The sequence below is a fragment of the Schistocerca americana genome, chromosome 2, assembly GCF_021461395.2.
Source record: "Schistocerca americana isolate TAMUIC-IGC-003095 chromosome 2, iqSchAmer2.1, whole genome shotgun sequence".
Lineage (NCBI taxonomy): Eukaryota > Metazoa > Arthropoda > Insecta > Orthoptera > Acrididae > Schistocerca > Schistocerca americana.
Genome location: NC_060120.1, coordinates 979,531,381 through 979,555,534, shown reverse-complemented (window position 1 = coordinate 979,555,534; position 24,154 = coordinate 979,531,381). Strand labels below are relative to the sequence as shown.

Here is a 24,154-nt window from a genome sequence, read left to right as displayed (position 1 = left end):
ACATCACCAACAATGCCCGCCCAAACGTTCACAGAAAATCTGTGTTGATGACATGATTGCACAACTGCGTGCGGATTCTCGTCAGCCCACAGATGTTGACTGTGAAAATTTACAATTTGATCACGTTGGAATGAAGCCTCATCCGTAAAGAGAACATTTGCACTGAAATGAGGATTGACACATTGTTGGACGAACCATTTGCAGAAGTGTACCCGTGGAGGCCAATCAGCTGCTGATAGTGCGTGCACACGCTGTACATGGTACGGAAATAACTGGTTCTCCCGTAGCACTCTCCACACAGTGACGTGGTCAACCAACGTTACCTTGTACAGCAGCAACTTCACTGACGCTGACATTAGGGTTATCGTCAACTGCACGAAGAATTGCCTCGTCGTTCTAGGTCTTCCCCAGTCGCGAGTCATAGGCTGGAATGTTCCGTGCTCCCTAAGACGCCGATCAATTGCTTCGAACGTCTTCCTGTTGGGACACCTTCGTTCTGGAAATCTGTCTCGATACAAACGTACCGCGCCACGGCTATTGCCCCGTGCTAGTCCATAAATCAAATGGGCATCTGCCAAATCCGCATTTGTAAACATTGCACTGACTGCCAAACCACGTTCGTGATGAACACTAACCTGTTGATGCTACGTACTGATGTGCTTGATGCTAGTACTGTAGAGCAATGAGTCGCATGTCAACACAAGCACCGAAGTCAACATTACCTTCCTTCAGTTGGGCCAACTGGCGGTGAATCGAGGAAGTACAGTACATACTGACGAAACTAAAATGAGCTCTAACATGGAAATTAAGCGTTTCCGGACACATGTCGACATAACATCTTTTCTTTATTTGTGTGTGAGGAATGTTTCCTGAAAGTTTGGCCGTACCTTTTTGTAACACCCTGTATATCTATGTCTGTGTCATCTAAGTGTAGTGTTTGTCTATTGTTCGCGTATTGCCCACAGAAAAAGACAGTGTGTTCTGGGGAACCTTCTTCCCCGCATGTGCATGTAGGTGTCTGCCTCAGACTCGCGTGGTTTTAGTGCGTGGGATGAGGTCCGTGTCCGATTAAGAAATGTACCATACCGCGGCTGGGATCGATATGTCTCATTCTCAACCGCTCCCTTATGTCAGGGAGGAAGTCGTGCAGTCTACGTCCTGTGAGGCCGGACAATACAATAAAAAACCGGGCTAGTGGCAATCCTAGGAATACAGTGAGCGGGGGACGGTCGCGCAGAGGTGTAACTCCGGCGAGGACCGCGGGCATCATCAGCCGGCTCGGCGTCGGAGGGAGGGGTTAGCCCGGGCGGCAAGGAGGTGGCAGTTAGCGGCAATGAGGATGTGGCTGTTGTGTGTCATCTCCCGGCACCGCGCCTCAATCACGGCGCCGGTCTCTCACACGGCGGGCACGCCCTTCCTCCCGTTCCTTCCGCCGCTCTCAGGGCAGCCCTACCACTGCGTGAGAAGCCCTGCAGGGCCGGTGGCCGCGGCCGGCGTGGCGCGCGGCTGCCTCCGCTAATCGCGACATCCTCTCCGCGCAACAGGTGCCGCCGGCCACGGGGTGCAGGGGCCGCTAGATGGACGCTTCCTGCCTGCCTCCTCTCCTGTCCCGTGCTGTGCTGTCAGCCGCCCAACACCGGCTACAGGCCTCCTTCCAGAGACCCGGGCGCCGATACAACTGGGCTGCGCCTACTCGCTACTCGGATTGGGCAAAAATTAGGGAAATGCCGCGACGAATGAATCCTTAAAAATAAACGCGGTTTTTTATACTCTGAAAAGACGCAGTATAGGACACCGTTGCCATTTTTGCGCTCGAAACTTCATCTTTTATTCTATGAAAATTGGCTTACAATTTTACATTTTTGAAAGGCTAAACGAAGTGTATACACGGTAACATAAATACACTACTGGCCATTAAAATTGCTACACCACGAAGATGACGTGCTACAGACGCGAAATTTAGCCGCTAGGAAGAAGATGCTGTGATATGCAAATGATTAGCTTTTCAGACCATTCACACAAGGTTCGCGCCCGTGGCGACACCTACAACGTGCTGACATGAGGAAAGTTTCCAACCGATTTGTCATTCACAAACAGCAGTTCACCGGCGTTGCCTGGGGTTGTTGTGATGCCTCGTGCAAGGAGGAGAAATGCGTACCGTCACGTCTCCGACTTTGATAAAGGTCGGATTGTAACCTATCGCGATTGCGCTTTATCGTATCGCGTTGGTCGAGATCCAATGACTGTTAGAAGAATATGGAAAGGGGGGTTCAGGAGGGTAATACGGAACGCCGTGCTGGATCCCAACGCCTAGTATCACTAGCAGTCGAGATGAGAGGTATCTTATCCGCATGGCTGTAACGGATCGTGCAGCCACGCCTCGATCACTGAGTCAACAGATGGGGACGTTTGCAAGACAACAACCATCTGCACGAACAGTTCGACGACATTCGCAGCAGAATGGACTACCAGCTCGGAGACCATGGCTGCGGTTACACTTGACGCTGCATCACAGACAGGAGTGCCTGCGATTGTGTACTTAACGACGAACCTGGTGCACGAATGGCAAAGCCACATTTTTTGGATGAATCCAGGTTCTGTTCACAGCATCGTGATGGTCGCATCCGTGTTTTGCGACACCGCGGTGAACGCACATTGGTGGCGTGTATTCGTCATCGCCGTACTGGCGTATCACCCGCCGTGATGGTATGGGGTGCCATTGGTTACACTTCTCGGTCACCTCTTGTTCGCACTGACGGCAATTTGAACAGTGCATGTTACATTTCAGATGTGTTACGACCCGTGGTTCTACCCTTCATTCGATCCCTGCGAAACCCTACATTTCAGCAGGATAATGCACGACCGCGTGTTGCAGCAGGTCCTGTACGGGCCTTTCTGGATTCAGAAAATGTTCGACTGCTGCCGTGGCCAGCACATTGTCCAGGTCTCTCACAAATTGAAAACATCTGGCTCGTCACAATACGCCAGTCACTACTCTTGATGAACTGTGGTATCGTGTTTAAACTGCATGGGCAGCTGTACGTCTACACGCCATCCAAGCTCTGTTTGACTCAACGCCTAGGGGTATCAAGGCCGTTATAACGGCCAGAGGTGGTTGTTCTGGGTACTGATTTCTCAGGATCTACGCACCGAAATTGCGTGAAAATGTAATCACATGTCAGTTCTAGTATAATATACTTGTCCAATGAATACCCGTTTATCATCTACATTTCTTCTTGGTGTAGCAATTTTAATGGCCAGCAGTGTAGTAACGGTTATATTTGTGTCACAATGAATCTCCCAAAGTTTGTGGAGAAACCTTACCAAATTTTAAAAATATAAAAAGAGTCTTAAATGGAAAAACAGTTTACAGTAGACATTAGGGGTGTATCGTACCTCATCATCTGCTGTCGCCAGCGCACAGGTCGGCAAATATGAAGCGCGAAGATCGATTAGCAGGCGCTGGATCAAGCGCGCCTTTCACGAGAGAGGCCAGAGACACACCGCTGAGCAACACGCCGCCAACGCTCTCCTGACAGCGAGTATTTAGGCCACCGCAGCTAACCGGAGGGCCACGCTCAATCACCCAGTTTGGCGTCGGTCAAAACCACGACAATGTCATGGTTCGGAGAGCCTGTTGCTGTTATATTTGTTAAATGAATGGCGTGATTTGTGTGAGTCTAAAATTGTCAGACGAATCCTTTCCCAATTTTTTGAACCGGTATTTCTGGGAAATTGCGATAAAGAGATTACTAATTACTGGTATAAACAAATTACTATTACTATTATTATTATTATTAAAATCCTACGTATGTTAAAACTGATGGTGACAGCATGTTCTGTTTGGGGAAGGGGGAAGATAAAATAAAAAACCATACCCCCCTTAACCCCCCCCCCCCCCCCACTCCCCCACGCCAGAATTCAATCCTAGATACGCGCACGTCAAGACCCATAAGGTGTTCGCAACTAACACACACTGTCTGATCAAAAACACCCGGACACCTAATAGTGGACATTGATACGTGATGTGTCATCACTTTGCATTTACAACAGCTTTAACTTTGCTGGGGACACTTTCAGTGAGATGTCTGGGTGTCTACGGAGAAATGGGAGTCCATTCTCCCCAAGGAGCAGAAACTACAGGAGGTAGTGATGTTGGACACAAGTATCTGGATGGAAGTTGCGTTCTAACTCATCGCAAAAGTGTTCTTTTGGGTTCAGCTCGGGACTCAGTGCAGGCCAGTCGATTTTAGGGATGTTGTTGTCCACAAAACATTGCCGCACACATGCTGCTTTATGAGAGGGTGCACTACCGTGCTGATACAATCTTCGTCTCCAAACTGTTCTTCTACTGCACGCAGTGTACAATGCTGCAAAATGTGTTCATATCATTATGCGTTTAGAGTTTTTCCATGTACAACGAGGAGACCACAGCCTAACCACTATGAATGTCCTAATACCTTTACACCACTTCCTCCTCCTCCTCCTCCTCCTCCTCCCCCCCCCCACCACCCCTCCTTTTCCGTACATCTCCATTGGCAGGCAGTGTTATCCATCAGATTGCTGCAGGGTACAGCGTGATGAAGAGCTCTACTTTCTCATTAATATCGCTCTTTACTCAACCTCAAGCATGTCTTCAATATATTTTGGTTTGATTTAGTAATTTTGTGAGTACTATTGAATTTTATCGGTGCAAGAGTTTCAAACTACATTAGTGGTTCTTCACTTCAGGGAATCACTATTATCAACAAATTTCCCACAATATGCATTTCCAGGGTACATTGCTACTTCAATAAAATGTCAAGGAGAGATATCAGGCAACCGTGGTGACCAGCACATTTCACTGCCTCTGCTGATTGTCCTCTCTTCAACGAACACCTCAAGCACGCGTGACGAAGTTGTCAAGGCGCTCTGTGCTGTTGCTCCGTCTTGCTGAAAATATTCATACAGTCGTTCATATTCTGCGCATTGATCCACACATGGACTACAGTTTGTGGACCGTCATTATAGTAGTCAGACATAAGATTGATGGGTGCAGTTCTCGAGAATCTCTGCTTCATATTATCTGTCAGCAGGCTGTCTATGGAGACGTTGGCGCCGCTGAGACCGCCACAAACGGAAGCAACCCAGTGTCCCAGTTGGCTCAGGCAACACACCATACAAGTCTCTGGTGTGTGTGGTATGATGTCAGCGGTAAACGTCTTGTAGTTTCAGTCCAGCTCCCAGTAGTCCCCAACGGTTTATGGTGACAGTCGAGCGGTAACCTCTGCTCAGAGTTGAGCTGTCAGCTCGCCAGAGCCCGTTAGACACACCCAATAACCTAGCTGCCAACCTAGAGAAGAGGCTGTCTTCAGTCTAATGGCAAATATCGAGGATGTCCGGTCCTTCATCCACCGGAAAATTTTAAAAATTAAAAACCTGTTTTAGAACTTTAAACGCTATTTTGCAGACATTTTCCGCCCCTAAATAAAGAATATAAATGTACTGATCATACATTAATTTTTATTTTCATATTAAAGTTAGTCCAAATTATAATTTCAATAAAGAAAACTTCTTCAGCCTTAAAATAACTCACACTTCCAATGAATGTGACAGCGCCATCTGCAGTTATGATTCCCAGCCACATACACGTTTACTGCCAACTGTTGCCTCCTACATACATTCATATCTACCTCACAGAAAGCGTCTTTCTCCACCGCCCTTTTGAATGGCGGCAGCTCACGTAACTCGCTGACGTGAAATTTTCCCTAAGTCAGATAACGTATCCTGTTGTAGTAGTAGTAGTAGTAGTAGTAGTAGTAGCTGTGATACTGGGAAATGAGACAATTCTTTTTATCCACGTCACAGCTGCTGTTCCGTGGCGACGCCTCGTTTTTTGTAGGGAGTCACATTTCTCTTTAATGTTTTCATAACTATTACTCCGAACATTCCAAAGGCATTCCTATGCCTCATGTGAGTGACAAGTACGTAAATTTTCCGTCTTGCCCCTCCGTTTCGTAAAGGAATATACGTAAAGACAACATGCAACTCTATAGGCAGAGCAAAAACAAACACTAGCGCTGCCGAGTGGCATTTACTGGTAGCAGGCCAGCAACAACGTTCCTTTGATCTGTACCGACACAGCCGTGGAACACTGCTTTTGTGTTGCAGACATGTTGCGAACATTGGTAGTCGAGCAGTAGCCGCGAACAGTGCTGCAGAACATGTTTCGAACTCAGTGTAAACACGCCTTCTGTAAACCGTGGTGACGAAATCGTTCGTAGACAGGTTTACTGCGTACTATGGAAGGAAATCGTTACAATCTATAAAAAAAAATTAGTAACCTATGATTAGTTAAACGTAAACAGCACCTATTTCGATTTTTTCAAAACATCAAATTGTAATAAATCTACTTTCGTAATTTTTTACGAACTTCCCCTAACTCCTTGATTAAAGTGATAAATGTGCATACATCACATGTATTACTCCACTAGAAGTCATACCATTACGTGCCCACACCATTCATCATATTTGGGAAATAACGTTTTCAATATTACTCCACTAGAAGGCGATCTGCTTCTTTTCGGCCATTTTCCAGGCGAGCCAGTATAGTCTACGTGTTAATTAAGGAGCGGCCGGACGAATCCTCACTCTCTCTCTCTCCCTGGTTCAAAATGGCTCTGAGTACTATGGGACTTAACATCTATGGTCATCAGTCCCCTAGAACTTAGAACTACTTAAACCTAACTAACCTAAGGACATCACACGACACCCAGCCATCACGAGGCAGAGAAAATCCCTGACCCCGCCGGGAATCGAACCCGGGAACCCGGGCGTGGGAAGCGAGAACGCTACCGCACGACCACGAGATGCGGGCTCTCTCTCCCTGGCTACGCCAGAAAACAACTAGAGGCTGTTTAACGAGATTGTACCATACCATACGCTACACAAACCAGAGCCTTCAATACGGCATCGTCACAAAACTGTCAAATAAGAAGGCCGGGCATTCAGAACTGACGTCTCGTTATTTTCGGTTGAAATGCGTAAGGAGGTAATAAGTTTACATTTGTCAATCATTAAATTTTAAACTGAGGTGACATGTGATGCGAAACATCCTAATATAGTGGCGGACCTCCTTTCGCCCAGGTACCGAGCGAGGTGGCGCTGTGGTTAGCACACTGAACTCGCATTCGGGAGGACGACGGTTCAAACCCGCGACCGGCCATCCTGATTTAGGTTTTCCGTGATTACCCTAATTCGCTTCAGTCAAATACCGGGATGGTTCCTTTGAAAGGGCACTGCCGGTTTCCTTCCATAATCCGATGGGACCGAAGACCTTGCTGTTTGGTTCCCTCCTTCGAATCACCAAACCAATCATGTTCCGCCCAGCATAGTGCGTGGCGTGGATTGTCATTGGAAGTCCCTGCAGGAATACTGGGTCATAGTGCCTCTCTAGCCGTCCATAATTTATGGTTCAAATGGGTCTAAGCACTATGGGACTTAACATCTGAAGTCATCAGCCCCTCTAGATCTTAGAACTACTTAAATCTAACTAACCTAAGGAGTGGCCGAGCGGTTCTAGGCGCTACAGTCTGGAACCGCGCGACCGCAGCGGTCGCAGGTTCGAATCCTGCCTCGGGCATGGATGTGTGTGATGTCCTTAGGTTAGTTAGGTTTAAGTAGTTCTAAGTTCTAGGGGACTGATGACTTCATAAGTTGAGTCCCATAGTGCTCAGAGCCATTTGAACCATATGCCCGATGGAGCATAAAACGTCATTCATCTGAAAAGGTCACCTGTCGCCACTCAGTGTTTGTCCATTTGTGAGACTGGCGTGTTATCTGCCGCCCTCGTCCACGTCAGCATGGGTGCATGAACCAAGTACCCGCTGAGGAGGCATTCACACAACAATGTTTGCTGAACGGTCGGTGAGAAGACACTGTTGGTAGCGCCCTGGTTCATCTGGGCAGTTAGTCGCCCAACAGTTGCACGTGTATTCGCGCTTACAATTCGTTGGAGCCGTCGTTTACCCGTGTCATCTACGGCCTGTGGTGCACCACTGTTGCCTCATCGCTGGTTTTGGATAGCGCCATTTTGTCATGCACGGCTGCACGCGAACGGTTTACAAATTGAGCTATTTCGGAAATGCTTCCACTCTTCGTTCCAGAGCCAATGATCACGTCAGTCCAATCGCACCGTTTCCGCATTACGACAACAACTCACAGTGCTGCTACCTGCCGTCTGTGAGTGGTTATTGCACGTTGACTTCTTACATAATTAAGGTGGCCGGACCGAGTGTGTTGACTCTAGCGCGACATCATTTGCTCCTCAGTCGACCCGTCGCTACGTGACCTTTCGTTCGGATTATGACGTCTTTTCCCCTTAGCGAGCTGTGCCCCCTTTCACGGCAGCACCCCCCTTGTTTCCCGCCAGTGTTCAGTGTTCTTAACGAACCGCCCGCTCGTGCAGTAAAAGCTGCAGCGGCGGTCGGAGAGACTTCAATTTCCGTAAAACTCCGTCCCGCCGCCGTCGGATGACGTGGAGGACTGGCTAAGAGGCGCCGGTGCTCGCAGGATCTTATTCCCTGCTCGCTCTCGCCGTAAAAATCTTTAGCGTCCTTTCTGGGAATTTACGCCCAGCGACTAGATGTGCTACATCGTCGCCAAGCACTTGGAGAGACTAAAGAATGTTTCTGAGAAACGGAAGCTGTGTTTAAGAGCACGCTGCCTACCAGAATTAAAGGAATCTGATGTCGCTCGTAAAAATCTTCCCTTTTTATAGCTAGAGCTTTAGTTTTTTTTTTTTTTTACCATTACAATGGAGTTCTCGTTCGTGCTGTATTTCTCTGAATGCCCTAGTTCCAACTTCTGCTCTAACTTCGGAGGTTTGCTGCCCCAAGCACAAAAATAGTAAATTTGCGTAACTTCCCTCGTATTGTCGTTCGCCTGTACTTGTTTACGCGGTGCTGAGTCGCGTAATATGTAACAGCCTTTTTATAACCTGAACCGTTCAAGATATCGAATGATATATATATTTTTTTAAATTTGTGGTAAGTTCCTATGGGACGAAACTGCTAAGGTCATCGATCCATAGGCTTACACCCCACTTAGTCTAACTTAAACTAAGTTTTGGTAATTACAACACACAAACCCATCCCAAGGGAGGACTCGAACCTCCGACGGGGGAGCCGCGCGAACCGTGGCAAGGCCCCTAGACCGTGCGGCTACCCCGCGCGGCGGCGAATGTTGTAAGCATGCAAAGTTATAACAAATTTTATTGTACGAGTGATAGTAAGTATGGACGATATTTAACATAACAATTAAAGTAAGAAACTGCTGTTACTGAGTCGTATCTATTAAGCTTGAACTACATTCCCTGTTGGACCCATCTAGTGAATGTCAAATAGGATAGTAACACTAACAGAAAGAAAAATTTTCGATATTCACCTTGCTTTTAGACAATCATATAAAAAGTATGCAGTTTTAATTGAATCAGCTGTGGGTTCTAGGTGAAACATTGTAATTATTGACCTCACCGTCTGTCCAGTGTAGCAAGACTGACACATTATGTGATTAAACCCCACTTTTTGTGATGGCTGATTGATTTGCATTGAACAAGCAACTGGGGGACATAGAAGAACATAGGGAAACCCTTTGCAATCAAAATGTTACTTACCCTATTTTATGTCTTCCCTACAAAAGGTAATCTGCACCATTTCTTTTCCAGTTCTTTTGTGTTTTTCTTTGGGGACAGTAGGGCCCTGGCTTGCTTCTTCATCTTTATACCTAGAATTTTATCAATGATGTTGGGGTTAAATTCATTATTTGTGGCTATTGTTTCTATTGCATTAAGTTCCTGGTTTCCTCTTGGGACATAGGGAAGGGAAGGAGGCGGTGGATCACGTGGTGGAATGCTGCTTGTTAATAGGCTGTAGGATGTTGGGGGGAAGCCGGGATGAATGTGTAGTGAAGGATTCTTTTCGATAAATTTCAAATTTATGGTTACTGTTTTCTACCTTTAAGTTAATGTCCAGGAAATTTATGCTGGACTTCCCTCGCCCCCCCCCCCCCCGCCGCCCCCGCCCCCCACTGGGTGCTGACCTTTATGTTAGTGTGCCACTGGTTCATATTTTCCACAAATTTTTGGAGTTGTCTATTGGAACCTTTCCACATACAAAGAATATCTACGTATCTGTACCAATACACAACAAGTAGTTCCCCCTTATGAAAATCAATCTCCCACTTGTCCATGAACATTTCTGCTAGTAAGGCGGATAAAGGTGAGCCCACCTGACCATCTGCTTGCTGATAATAGCTTTCTTTCTATCCCTATGTCACAAGAAGAAGCAACTTAATACAATAAAAACTAGCCATAAATAATGAAATTAACCCGAATATCATTCTAGGCAAGAAGGTGAAGAAGCAACCCAGGTCACTGCTGCCCCCAATGAAAAACACAGGCAAACTGGAAAAGAAAAGGTCCAGATTACCTTTTATAGGGAAAACATCAAATAGAATAGGTAACATTTTGAAGACAAAGGATTTCTCCGTGTTTTCCTGTGTCCCAGTTGCTTGTTCTGAGACGTCTTAAGACGTCCGCAGTCTTAGTTCAACTACGGTTGTTGTTTTGCGTTCCGACTTCAGAATCACATCACCAACAGTAGACACGAGCAGCTTTAGAAGAATTGGAACGTACCTGACGGATTTGTTACTGAGGTGACACGCAGTGACTAGCCGACATTCTAAGACACTGTGCATTCCTGACCGAACGATTGTCGTTACTGCTTCTCTTCTAAAACAGCACAACATTCCCCGCCTCCTTTTAATCTGTGTCGTCTAGTGACCAATTCCGCATTCCACACCGGCGTCCGTACTCTTTCGATCCGACAGTGTGCTTTATTCTCAGTTAGTACCGATACGAGACTCACCACAGAGTCCGAAAATGGGGCCTGTGCGCCAAGCGGCGGTCGGCTGCTGCCTCCGGAGGCACTGGTTCCCGAGCAACGCCGAAGACAGCGTTTCGCCATACATACTTTTCGCTGTAGAAATATACACCATCGGTCACTATTTTTGAAGACTTCATTTGGTCCACTAGTTTCAACGCCTCATTAGGGTCTTCTTCAGGCTCTTATATGGTTACAAAAAATACTTAAAACAGTTAAAAGTAAAGCAAGTTCAATAACAGAATAAAAGTGTTACATGAAATAGATACAAGTAAATAATTATGAACTAAAAATAATATGCACTACAGTAGTTCATAGACAAAATATATAAGGTCCTCAGGGCTGTTAAGACAACTATGGACACACTAGTGTCATGTAACAGGATGTAGCAAATCTATGATTTTATTTCTGACTTTTTACTAAATGTGTTACATGTCTTGGGCTTTGTAGGTTTACTACGTCTCATTGTAATGACATCGTTGTGTTCAATAATTGACTTAACAGACCTGAGGTACTCATACCTTCTGTCTATAAATCACTGTCGTGCATATTATTTTTAGTTCATAATTACTTACTTGTATCGATTTGATATAAAAGTTTTGCTGCATAATTATACTTAATTTATACTTCATTGTTTTAACTGTTTTTGTAACCATTAATGGACCTGAAGAAAACCCTACTGAAGAACTGAAACTATTAACCTAAATAAGGTTTTCAAAAATAACGGCTAATGGTATATACTTCTAGAATAGTTCGACCAGCCGCTGTTCCTCACTCTATGTTTCTATCATGGGTTTACAATTACACTACTGGCCATTAAAATTGCTACACCACGAAGATGACGTGCTACAGATACGAAATTTAACTGCCAGGAAGAAGATGCTGTAATATGCAAATGATTAGCCTTTCAGAGCATTCACACATGGTTGGCGCCGGTGGTGACACCTACAACGTGCTGACACGAGGAAAGTTCGATTTCTCATTCACAAACAGCAGTTGACCGGCATTGCCTGGTGAAACGTCGTTGTCATGCCTCGTGTAAGGAGGAGAAGTGCGTATCATAACGTTTCCGACTTTTGATAAAGCTCGGATTGTAGCCTATCGCGATTGCGGTTTATCGTATCGCGACATTGCTGCTCGCGTTGGTCGAGATCCAATGACTGTTAGCAGAATATGGGATCGATGGGTTCAGGAGGGGAATACGGAACGCCGTGCTGGATCCCAACGGCCTCGTATCACTAGCAGTCGAGATGACAAGCATCATATCCGCATGGCTGTAACGGATCGTGCAGCCACGTCTCGATCCCTGAGTCAACAGATGGGGACGTTTGCAAGACAACAACCATCTGCACGAACAGTTCGACGACGTTTGCAGCAGCACGGACTATCGGCTCGGAGACCATGGCTGCGGTTACCCTTGACGCTGCATCGCAGACAGGAGCACCTGCGATGGCGTACTCAACGACGAACCTGGGTGCACGAATGGCAAAACGTCATTTTTTTCGGATGAATCCAGGTTCTGTTTTCGGCATCATGATGGTCGCATCCGTGTTTGGCGACATCGCGGTGAACGCACATTGGAAGCGTGTATTCGTCATCGCCATACTGGCGCATGACCCGGCGTGGTAGTATGGGGTGCCATTGGTTACGCGTCTCGGCCACCTCTCGTTCGCATTGACGGCAATTTGAACAGTGGACGTTACAATTCAGATGTATTACGACCCGTGGCTTTACCCTTGATTCGATCCCTGCGAAACCCTACATTTCAGCAGGATAATGCACGACTGCATGTTGCAGGCCATGTACGGGCTTTTCTGGATAGAGAAAATGCTCGACTGCTGCCCTGGCCAGCACATTCTCCAGATCTCTTATCAATTGAAAAGTCTGGTCAATGGTGGCCGAGCAACTGGCTCGTCACAATACGCCAGTCACTACTCTTGATGAACTGTGGTATCGTGTTGAAGCTGCATAGGCAGCTGTACCTGTACACGCCATCCAAGTTCTTTTTGACTCAATGGCCAGGCGTATCAAGGCCGTTATTACGGCTAGAGGTGGTTGTTCTGGGTACTGATTTCTCAGGATCTATGCACTCAAATTGCCTGCAAATGTAATCACATGTCAGTTCTAGTATAATATATTTGTCCAATGAATACCCGTTTATCATCTGCATTTCTTCTTGGTGTAGCAATTTTAATGGCCAGTAGTGTACATACCTCTCACTCTCCAGCCGGATGAATAAAGCGGGTTGAGGTTCCGCTTATTACAGGGACTGGTTTTTTTCTTCAGTCAATAAATGCAACGAAAACTACACAGCCCTAGAAACGACGACGACTGGCCACTAACGTTGCACAACTGGTGCTTGTGTCGTGCACATCAGAGACTTTCCGGCGGGGTCACGTTTCGGTAGCAAAGTGAGATATCATCCTGAGGCGCAGCTTAGCGGCGAGTTGCTTACAACAGCACGCTGCTCACTATTTTGCGCAGATAAGTCGCCTCCGCGAGGCAGCCATTGTCCGCGCATTCCGGCACGCGGGGCGCGGCGTGTGTCTGAAATGAAGAGGCGCCGGTTTTGCTCGCGGAATCGGCGGGGGGCACGCGGCATGCGCGGCTAAGCGCCGGCGGCTCCGCTCAAATTCGGCGGCAACCCTCCCTCGCCCCCCCCCCCCCCCCCCTCTTGCTGGGATTAGCACACAAAAGGACGCGCTGCGCCGCCGGCATTGTGTATGACCGAGCGTCTGCCCCAGCCAGCCAACCAACGACGGGCGGGTGCGTAGCGAACACCTCGGCCCCTGTATTGCGATCGCGCCACGACAAGGCGCTGTAAGAGGGGAGAGGGGTACGGCAAGAGGAAAGTGCCCTCTACGCATATGCGCAGCACGAGTAACGGTGCCGTCTCATAGTTGTTTTTGGTTTTGTTTTTGGTTTTAGGGCGCAAAACTGCTATGGTCATTAGCGCTCATAGTTGTTCTCTGAGATCACAGGTAATAAAGACTACGGTTCTGTAGTTTTGGTACAGTATACAGGGTGTTTATAAATGAATATCGGGGTTTTAACGCTTTATAATATTTTTTACATTAAAGTTGCAGTTATAAATGATATGTCAAATAAAAGAGCAACTGAAACAGTTTTAATTATAATTTTAGTAATCAACAACCTCTCAGTTGCACCGTTTACCTAGAATTTACCTAGGTTTCAGTCGGGATAACCCAACCTTCTTCAGAATAACAGTAACTACTGTTTGTCCATAGTGGACATCGTCAAGCTAAGACTACAAATCCATAAATTATCTGATATTTCGTCTTGCACGCCTTTGGAAGTGTTGAACCAAATGACTGACAAAGCAACAAAAACAGGCCTAGTTATGTCGTTTCTAAAAAGCAAAAAGCAGTGAATACAATGTTTTCTAACTGGTGTTACCAATGGCCAAATTTGAAACGATAATTCATTGCATTAATATTGCGAATTAAAAATTTCATTAACTGTACTGTTACATCTATAATAATCATACAAGTGGTTCGATTGTTTAAATCAATACTCAAGTTTAGTTATATACGAGAAAAAACGAATTCTCGGCTCCACTGCGCATACAGCATAATGACAGAAGCTCTGCTTTTTACTCTCCATGTTTGTTTCACACCTTAACACGGCAGAGAGAAAGGCGCTTCTCGGTCAGTACGTATCTATGGTCGTAAGTACGCCAATGTTGGTAGTTCAGACTGAAGTGTTGGCACTATCTGACACGCTTACAAACTGCTGCAACTTCTCCCGGCGCAGGGATATTATGTTCACCACCACAGCAGGGATACATCGAAGAGGTATTTAGCCAATTCTATTACCTGTTCAGGAGTTTTAATTTGTTAAACACACTAATATTTTAGTTTGGTTTATATTAGAACATAGTGGTGCCAGACACCGGCTATCCGTCGCTTATTGGGTTTAAACGACCACATTATTACGTACTGGTAATAATATAGTTACATTATAATTAGAAATTTGTAATACACTGTTAGTAATACAACAAGTGGAATCGTTGTCCATAATACATCACTAAGTAAAACTTGGGAAAAATTTACCATTTGTGTGTGTGAATATGTGTAAATTTAAGATTTTAGGTTGCGAGGCAACATACGATTCATTACTTCTGATAACTCTGACAGTGAAATACATGTACCTGTATTGTATTTCTTACGATTGTACGATAACCAACTTCCGGAGGTGGCAGTACGGACCAAAACAAGAAAAAGTCCGGAAAACATCGCCTCTGAAATGCGCATCTTAGGTGCTGTAAGCACTTGTTCAATAGAGATGTGTTTCAGAATAGCGAAGACGAACGAGCCATCATAGCGCCTCAGGATGCATTTTCTAGCCAGTGTCTACTAGACTTTTTTTCCTTGATTTGGTCCATACTATCACCTCTGAAAGTGTCCTACGGTGCAATGTTAGCAACAACAGTACCGGTATATGTATTCTACTGTCGAAGGTATCTGAACGATTTTCACTTATAACTTTGAACTTGGTCCTTTCCGCATAGGGGTCCCTTGCCTCAAACTGACACATTTACCCTTCTCCATAATGAATTTGTAGTATCATCACGCAATCATCCTTATTACTCGCTATTTGTGTCGCTAAACAGGCGCGACGTAATAAAGTTTGTAAGTAGGCTGTTTAGGTTTTTATGTTGGTGACGTCACGTAGCGCTTGCTATGAAAATCACTGGCTGTGCTGTGTGCAGTCTGTGGCTGGTTGTCATTGTTGGAATATTCGCCATTGTAGTGTTGGGCAGTTGGATGTGAACAGCGCGTAGCATTGCGCAGTTGGAGGTGAGCCGCCAGCAGTGGTGGATGTGGGGAGTGAGATGGCGGAGTTTTGAGAACGGATAATCTGGACGTGTGTCCATCAGAGACAGTAAATTTGTAAGACTGGATGTCATGAACTGATATATATATATATATATGTATATATATATATATATAATTACTTTTGAACGCTATTAATGTAAATACATTATTTGTTCTCTATAAAAACCTTTGATTTGCTGACTATGCCTATCAGTAGTTAGTACCTTCAGTAGTTAGAATCTTTTATTTAGCTGGCAGTAATGTATTGCAGTAGTTCGAGAAACGAAGATTTTTGTGAGGTAAGTGATTCATGAAAGGTATAGGTTATTGTTAGTCAGGGCCATCCTTTTGTAGGGATTTTTGAAAGTCAGATTGCGTTGCGCAAAAAATACTGTGTGTCAGTTTAGTGTTGATCAGAATAGGTAAAGAGCGAAATGTCTGAGTACGTTCAGTTCTGCTCAGCTGTTTGAAAATCAAATAATGTAAGGGGTTTACCAGCACAGTAATTCATAAATGTTTCTGAGGGGACGTTTCAAGTTAGTAAAAGATTATAACATAGTATGTTACTCTATCTCTCGCACATTACTTTCGGCCACAGATTCTTCTCTGCTGATATCAAAGACAGTTCTGTAACTTGTCATCCTTGCGACATAGTATGAAATACTATTCTCCCGATTTACTAGATGACAACTAGACAAGGCGTCTGCTGTTAGCAGTCGCCGCTGTGTCCCGTGGCAACACGTTACGGCATTCCACACAACCTGGCACCAGACTAAGTAAATATTTTGGGCAGTTATCATTCCGGCACAATATTGACTGCTTCCTGTTTGCGCGCCAATGTCCGACACACAGATATCGGGACAGTGGCGCGCCTACCACTGCAAGCAGCAGATTCAGTCTCCGCCAGATAACTTGAGCACAGGTCAGGCACTTAACTAAAAGCGAAGCCGCGCGCGTTGTCGGGAGGAGAGAACGCCCCCCCCCCCCCCCACACACACACACGACACGCTGTTATGCCCGTAACGATGCGTTAAGGGGAGGTTCTAGTCGAGAGGAACGAAAAATGGGTGAAGTTCAGAATTTTTTTCATACAATAATTTTTTTATTAAACCAAGAGTTTTACCACATTATTATGCACACATTCGCGTATGAATTTTTTTATTTAGTAGCAAATTAAAAATGGCGGCTGCAGCCCGTGGCAAAATAAGCGCCTCCCGGTGCGTCCTGGTTTGTGTGAAGCGTTGTACAGACTCTTGGCTATTTCTGGAACCCACAAAAATCTGTAATACTTAAACAAGAATGAATCTGAAGGGACCATCACGATGGGGTTTTAAAAGTACCTCGGAAAAGAGTGGCAACTGTTTGAAAAAAAAAATTCTTGGGATGTTTTTCCAAGTTCAGATGTTTAAAAAATATTTAAAAATTGCAATTAAAAAAAAGCTCTCCCTAAGGCCCGCTAAATTGAGTTATCTTTCATTTTAAAAAATCACATGAATCGGTTAATTTGTCGAAGCTCTAGAGCGCTTCGTGCGTTGAAAAATGTTTCGAGACAATCGCTTTTGAAGTTTGGAGTAAAAAAAAAAAAAAAACTTGTTTAAAAGCTTGGGGTTAATTCGAGATCCCAGGACCATATAGCGTCATTCTTACTCTTCCTCAAACGTGCTGTGGTTCTGCATTTGATGCTGTATTTTTTCAGTCCAGGCTCTTTTAACAAACAGACATTCTTTGCCACGCAGTGGCCACACGTTTCCTGTCAGGTAACTCCGCTAGCTTTTTGCTGTTCCCCCCTAAGACGATTCCTAGCACATTCATTGTTTTCAGAATAGAGGTATAACCTTCGCAGAATAGATCGGCAGCTATATATCCTCTGTCTCAACAGCTTTTGCCGCGCAATGAAGATTTTCGGTAACAGTTTCCAGATACATGCGTTGCAGTTCTCGTTGTCATTTCGTGTGTTCGCACCGGTGCATTTTTAAGCAAATCTTCATTGGACAGAAAGTCGTTTACCGGTCGAATCTTCTCCTGATCTAATTCACCGAGAGCCTACAGCTGTCTGTGTTTCGGTCGGTACGAGTGTTCAATTCAGTACACTGCAACTTCTATATAACTTTCACAACCAAAAAATCGTTTTGCGAACATAATCATGTAAAAAAAATCAGTGTTTTCATCGGTCTCGAACCTCGCCTTAACAGGAATCAAATTTTAGGGCAATGTGTCTACAGGAATGAAGAAATTGATAAACAAGAAAAATACGAATTTCACACGTGCTATACTTTCACGACCCGAATTTTGGAATGTAGAAAGTAATTTTGACACAGGCCAGAAAAAATAACATTCTCGCTGCTACCGCCGTATTAAAAGGTGATCTGCAGCAGTTGGCCACAGTTGTATTCCCCATGGATTCTAAGTGTTCTGAACTTTTGTCAGCTCCATCACTTGTGTTTCCGTGCGCAGGGGCTACAAATCGGTTTTTTTAATTGCAGTCCTCGTGTAAATAACTTTCTACGCTCTATAACTGTGGTCGTGAATGTATCGCATTTAGCGAATTAACAGTTCTCTCACTGTACGGGCGAACCACAATAAAATATTAACATAAACATTTGACCGTTATTTCTGGGATCGTATGTCAAAGTTAGTACGTCACGACGAACCACAAGTAAGGACTGTTGCTGCTTGACGCAGCAACGAATGGGATACATCGGAGTACACACATCCTCAATAAGTTCCATACGCCACTGCTGCTGGATAATTCCTTACGTCAAAGCGCGGCGCCGATCTGCCACTCTGCATTCATCGCTTACCACGACAGAGTCGTCTAAGGCCATCGGCATACGGGACAAGTTAGCTAACGCTGACGTGGTGTTCTACGAGTTTTGTGACGTCACTTTCTGCTATTTTACATTGAGGAACTATTTCGCCAATTTAAACACAATATAGTTTTGCATAATTTCGCCGACGTGTCACGTAAAGTAGAATCAATAGGAAGCAAGACCGCTGCCTGCGTCACAACCAGAAAGCTTGAAGCCCTCAGCAGAAAGGAAGACGCCATATTGTATTTGTTGTGTTCGATAGAAGCCCGTATTCGGTGGGTTTTACATTGTAAGTAGGCTGTTTAGGTTTTTATGCTGGTAACGCCACGTAGCGCTCTATATGAAAATCACTGGCTGTGCTGTGTGCAGTCTGTGGCTGGTTGGCATTGTTGGAACATTCGCTATTGTAGTGTTGGGCAGTTGAATGTGAACAGCGCGTATCGTTGCGCAGTTGGAGGTGAGCCGCCAGCAGTGGTGGAAGTGGGGAGAGAGATGGCGGAGTTTTGAGAGCGTATGATCTGGACGTGTGTCCATCAGAGACAGTAAATTTGTAAGACTGGATGTCATGAACTGACACATATATTATGATTTTTGAACATTATTAAGGTAAATACATTGTTTGTTCTCTATCAAAATCTTTCATTTGCTAACTATGCCTATCAGTAGTTAATGCCTTCAGTAGTTAGAATCTTTTATTTATCTGGCTCTCGCTGTATTGCAGTAATTCGAGTAACGAAGATTTCTGTGAGGTAAGTGATTCATGAAAGGTATAGGTTATTTATTGTTAGTCAGGGCCATTCTTTTGTAGTGATTTTTGAAAGTCAGATTACGTTGCGCAAAAAAATATTGTTTGTCAGTTTAGTGTTGATCAGAATAAGTAAAGAGAGAAATGTCTGAGTACGTTCAGTTTTGCTCAGCTGTTTGAAAATCAAATAATGTAAGAGGTTTATCAGCACAGTAATTCATAAATTTTTCTAAGGGGACGTTTCAACATTATATCTTACACCCCTGAATATATGCTGTTTCCAAGCACCAGCTCATCGGATGTGGCGTGAACGAATTGTTACTGGTACGATTTCTTGCATTAAAATGATGGAAAACGCATATTGGTGGTTAAATCATTTTCGTATTTAGTTATTACGACGCTATGCTATGAGACAAGTCGTTTTAGGGCTTGATGAAAAACGTGTCGTTCTTGTTAGGATTTGTTATAATTAATAACTTTTCGGGGATTAAAGCTCCTAGAACACTATTGCACAAAATACAAAATCTTTCCTCACGACGCTACAATCTAGCATAGTGGATAGAGTGATAACACAGATTAAGTCGGTAGAAGGTTGTATTCCTGCGGTATACAACTCTTTTTTCTTAACCTTCGCGTTTTTTAAAACGTTGAGCGACTGTCTTGAGAAATTAATCGAAATAAGTTCTGTAATGTTTTATGTTAAAAAACTTTGTATCCTTCCTTACGGCAGGTCTTGTCATGGGGGAAGCCTCGTCAGAGAGGTCCACCGCAGGAGCGTCTAGGGAAGTGATTCCAGTGGTAGTTTCCCGTTGCCTTCCACTGATGATGATGATAATGAGGACAACACAACACCCAGTCCCTGAGTGGAGAAAATCTCCAGGCCCAGTCGGGAATCGAACCCGGGCCCCTCGGCGTGGCACACTGCCGCGCTGACCACTTTTTTCTTTATTTTTTTCTTTTTTTAAATTACTTATTTCGACCCAGCCGGGAATCGAACCCGGGCCCTTAGGATTGACAGTCTGTCGTGCAGACCACTTTTTTTCCTTCTGTTTTTAGTTTTTTTTCTTTACAGCGCCTAGAACGCTTTTTGTTTCTCTCTTATTTTAAAGCTCCTTAGGAAAATGGAACTAAAAAAAAGAAACTAAGTGCCACCGCCACTTTTCATCCTATAACAAAAAAATCTGGTCCACTTCAGGCGTTGGCTCCAGACTAAACCTACCCCAGAGAGCTGCCTATATACCAGGGGAAATATGGGAATTCAAATTTAGGGCTATCCGTACAAACAAAACAAAATCTTACTTTTTCTGAATTTTTATTTTTATTTGTAATTTTTTTTTATGTTGTTGTGTAATTGATCAGAGGGCTTCTGCGCCCCGCTGGTAATATGTTGAGTCTTCTCGAAATTGATGTGTTCCGTTCAATTGTTCAGAAACGTTCATTGGTTCAAACAGGAAACCTTATTCTCTCTTGGCTCAACACATTCCAGCTGCGAGGCGGGTCGTGGAAAGCACTCCCAAGGAAGTTCGAGAAAAATTGTCTGTATTTTGGGTGACGGACAACGACATAATGACGGTCATTGAGGTATGTCCAAAAATCGAGTACAGAGTCTACAGTTTGTCCAAATAGGTAGTGAATGGCGTGTCCGCGAATCGAATTCACAGCATTGGTCTTTGTCCGAGGTAAATAGTCACGTTCCGGAAATAATAATGAAAGGGGAGTAATCCGATCCGGAATGTCCCGCGTTAGAAAAGCCACAATACGAACCACTCAGCTATCAGGATGGGCTGCTTTATGTTGCCTAAATACAAATATGTTCACTGTCAAGAGTGAGTTTGTTTGATTTGGTGAACTTTTATAAGCTGATGTCGTTACTGACTGGGCATGTACCTTCCCTTTTTCTCTTATTACATGTTCACGGATATTGAAGTTTTTATCTATGCATACCACAGACAGAAACAATGTGACTAGGGAGGAAATGTGCGTTTTAATACAGCTAACGTAAGAATTTTAAGTGCGACCATATTCGTGAAGAAACTGTTTGGGTTGCGAGCCAAATAAAGGCGACAACTGCCGCCGTAGAGCGCTGAGGGCGCAAAATCACGTTAACCAGACCGTCCCGTGGTGTGCCGTGTGGCTATGGCGCTGCGTCCCGTGATTCAGTACATCCCGTCTCTGTGCCGGTCAACGTTAGTCGCCTAGTCTCTTCCACCGACGGCTCTAATTAGATCCAGCAGCGCGAGTTGTACTACAAGTCAGAACAGTGTGTCAACGTTATAGTCAACTGAACACTCTTACAAGAACAAAGTGCTAACTGTTAAGCGACAGCGACAGTAATAAATATATGTCACCTATGTAGACAAGGACTGCTTGTAAATTTAATTATTCTAACTTGAAGAGTCTTAATAAAGTGAACTATAATGCTGTATGTGTCTCGTAGTATCTGCTCGACTTCCTCCCCAACTAAATTTAGGAAAGCTACAACGTCACTACTGTTTCAAACTATCTCAACTACATAGTGATTAAAATTCTTCTGGGTATTATGCCGCGTCATTGCTAAAAACTAACAACAATAATAAACTAAGACCAACGTTTCGGCCGAATTGCAACGGCCTTCCTCAGGGAACGACTGGCTTTGCATGGGGATAGGTGCTTCTATTTATTACAGACTATCATAAGAAAGGTAGCTAAAACCAAACTGAGCAGAACACGAGAAGGCAAAGAAGAGAAGCTTCCACTGGTACACTTATCATATGTAAAAGGCGTCAGTGAACGGCTAGGCAACGTACTCCGCCGATTAGGTTTCAAACCGATTTTTCGAAGCAGTCACAGGATCCACGAAATGATAGGTTCCACCAAGGATGTAGTCAACAATCTAAACACTCCAGGTGTTTACGAACTACGGTGTAAGTGCGGAGCTGCCTACATAGGAGAAACGGGGAGACATGTCAGTTTACGTGTAGCAGAACACGAACGCTATGTACGATTACAACAACATAATAAATCGGCAATAGCGGAACACAACCATGACTGTGGACAACCTATCAGGTTCCGGGAAGCCCGAGTACTGGCGAAAGAATCGTGGATGCGAGAACGCAAAATACGGGAGGCGATCGAAATTATTAAGCAGCCTGACAACATCAACACAGAAGATGGCTACAAACTCCCGGCGTCCTGGCTGCCGGCCATCCCAGTCCAACGGGCCGCGAGCGGTCGCGGTGCAGAAGCTAGACGGGACACGGACGTATCTGCACAAACAGTTGTACAGCAACTGTCAGTTCACTTCCGCGCACACCAGGAGGAAAACTTGCCGACCAGAAGCCGAACGCTGATTGGCGGACAGCTACCAATCGTTGACGACATGGACACCCACGAATAGCCTCTTTCGTTCCATCTTCCCTTACGTCATAACTAGCCAATCATATTAGAGGGCCAATTAAAAGTTTTACAACAGTGACGTCAGATGTCAATAGTCTGTAATATATAGAAGCACCTATCCCCATGCAAAACCAGTCGTGCCCTGAGGAAGGCCGTTGCAATTCGGCCGAAACGTCGGTTTTAGTTTATTATTGTTGTTAGTTTTTAGCAATGACGTGACATAATACCCAGAAGAATTTTAATCACTATGACACCGGCCGAGGAAGCCTGCGTTCTTATATCTCAACAACGACCTTGTAGGTAGGGCAACCACAGCTATGAGTAGTCATCTTGGGTATTAATAACGGCTTCAGCTGTACTTAGCCATTTATTATTGGATGACTACTGGTTTCGTAGCACTAAAAACCACGTATTCAGGTGAACATATGACTAAAACATTACACCGGAGAAGCTCGGAAGCTTTTTACCCAACATTCGTCGTCCGTCAGAATAAAACACCGCTAAAAGGCGGTATGTTATAGAATAAAACAGCCGGATTCCAATATAATGAATGGGTTCACTTCTCCGATCTGTACTGAATTGCGACCAGGGGACGCGGCCGCATGCTCTGTCATATGGTTCAAATGGCCCTAAGCACTTTGTGACTTAACATCTGAGGTCATCAATCCCCTAGACTTAGAACTACTTCAGCCTAACCAACCTAAGGACATCACACACATCCATGCCCGAGGCAGGATTCGAACCTGCGACCGTAGCAACAGCGCGGTTCCGGACTGAAGCGCCTAGAGCTGCTCGGCCACAGCGGCCGGCGCTCTGTCATACTGACGGCAAGGAAGTAGTGATCCAATAATAAAGGACTAAACGAAGATGAAGCGGTTATTAATCCCAAGATTACCTTAAATATTTCCTTGTGTCTCTGTTAGGAACAACTAGAAATTTCTCGTATTGAGAGCTGTATTGATGACAATCGCACCTTAAACAATCAGACTCGATTCCATATGGAACGAGTATAGTCAGTGATTGTGTTTATTTGAAGTTGAGAAAATGTATAGCAATCAGTCGTTAGTAATCTGTTTATTGCAGACATAGATTTCAAGCACTCTTTGGCATACTCATTATAGCGACACAGAGGATGAAATCTTCATATGCAATACACAGAATATTAGCGAGTGATTGCCGTGCATCACTCAATGGTGCTTTAAAGAGGCACGTCATCAAAATGCTTCATATAGCCAAAAAGAGACGGTTTGTAACTGGTATGAAGTCTCTGATACTGATATTAGTGTTACCAGATCAGTAACCAATCGACTGACATAATTCTGCTGAAGCTCTGGAAAAATCAATAACTAGAATCTTCGAGTGAAAGTTTCGGAGGCAGTTTGTTTGTTTAGCAAAAAGAACGCATCCACAGAGCCCGATTTCTCTTTTTCTCGAGAAAATAGTTCTCGTTTAACGCAGGAACAGGAC

The 24,154-nt window shown here is 44.7% G+C and overlaps 1 protein-coding gene across 2 annotated transcripts in view; it reads right to left on the bottom strand.

Moving 5' to 3' along the window:
- Positions 1 to 24,154, bottom strand: part of LOC124594733 (phosphoinositide 3-kinase adapter protein 1) — a 477,024-nt gene that overhangs the window by 449,988 nt on the left and 2,882 nt on the right. The window lies entirely within an intron of this gene.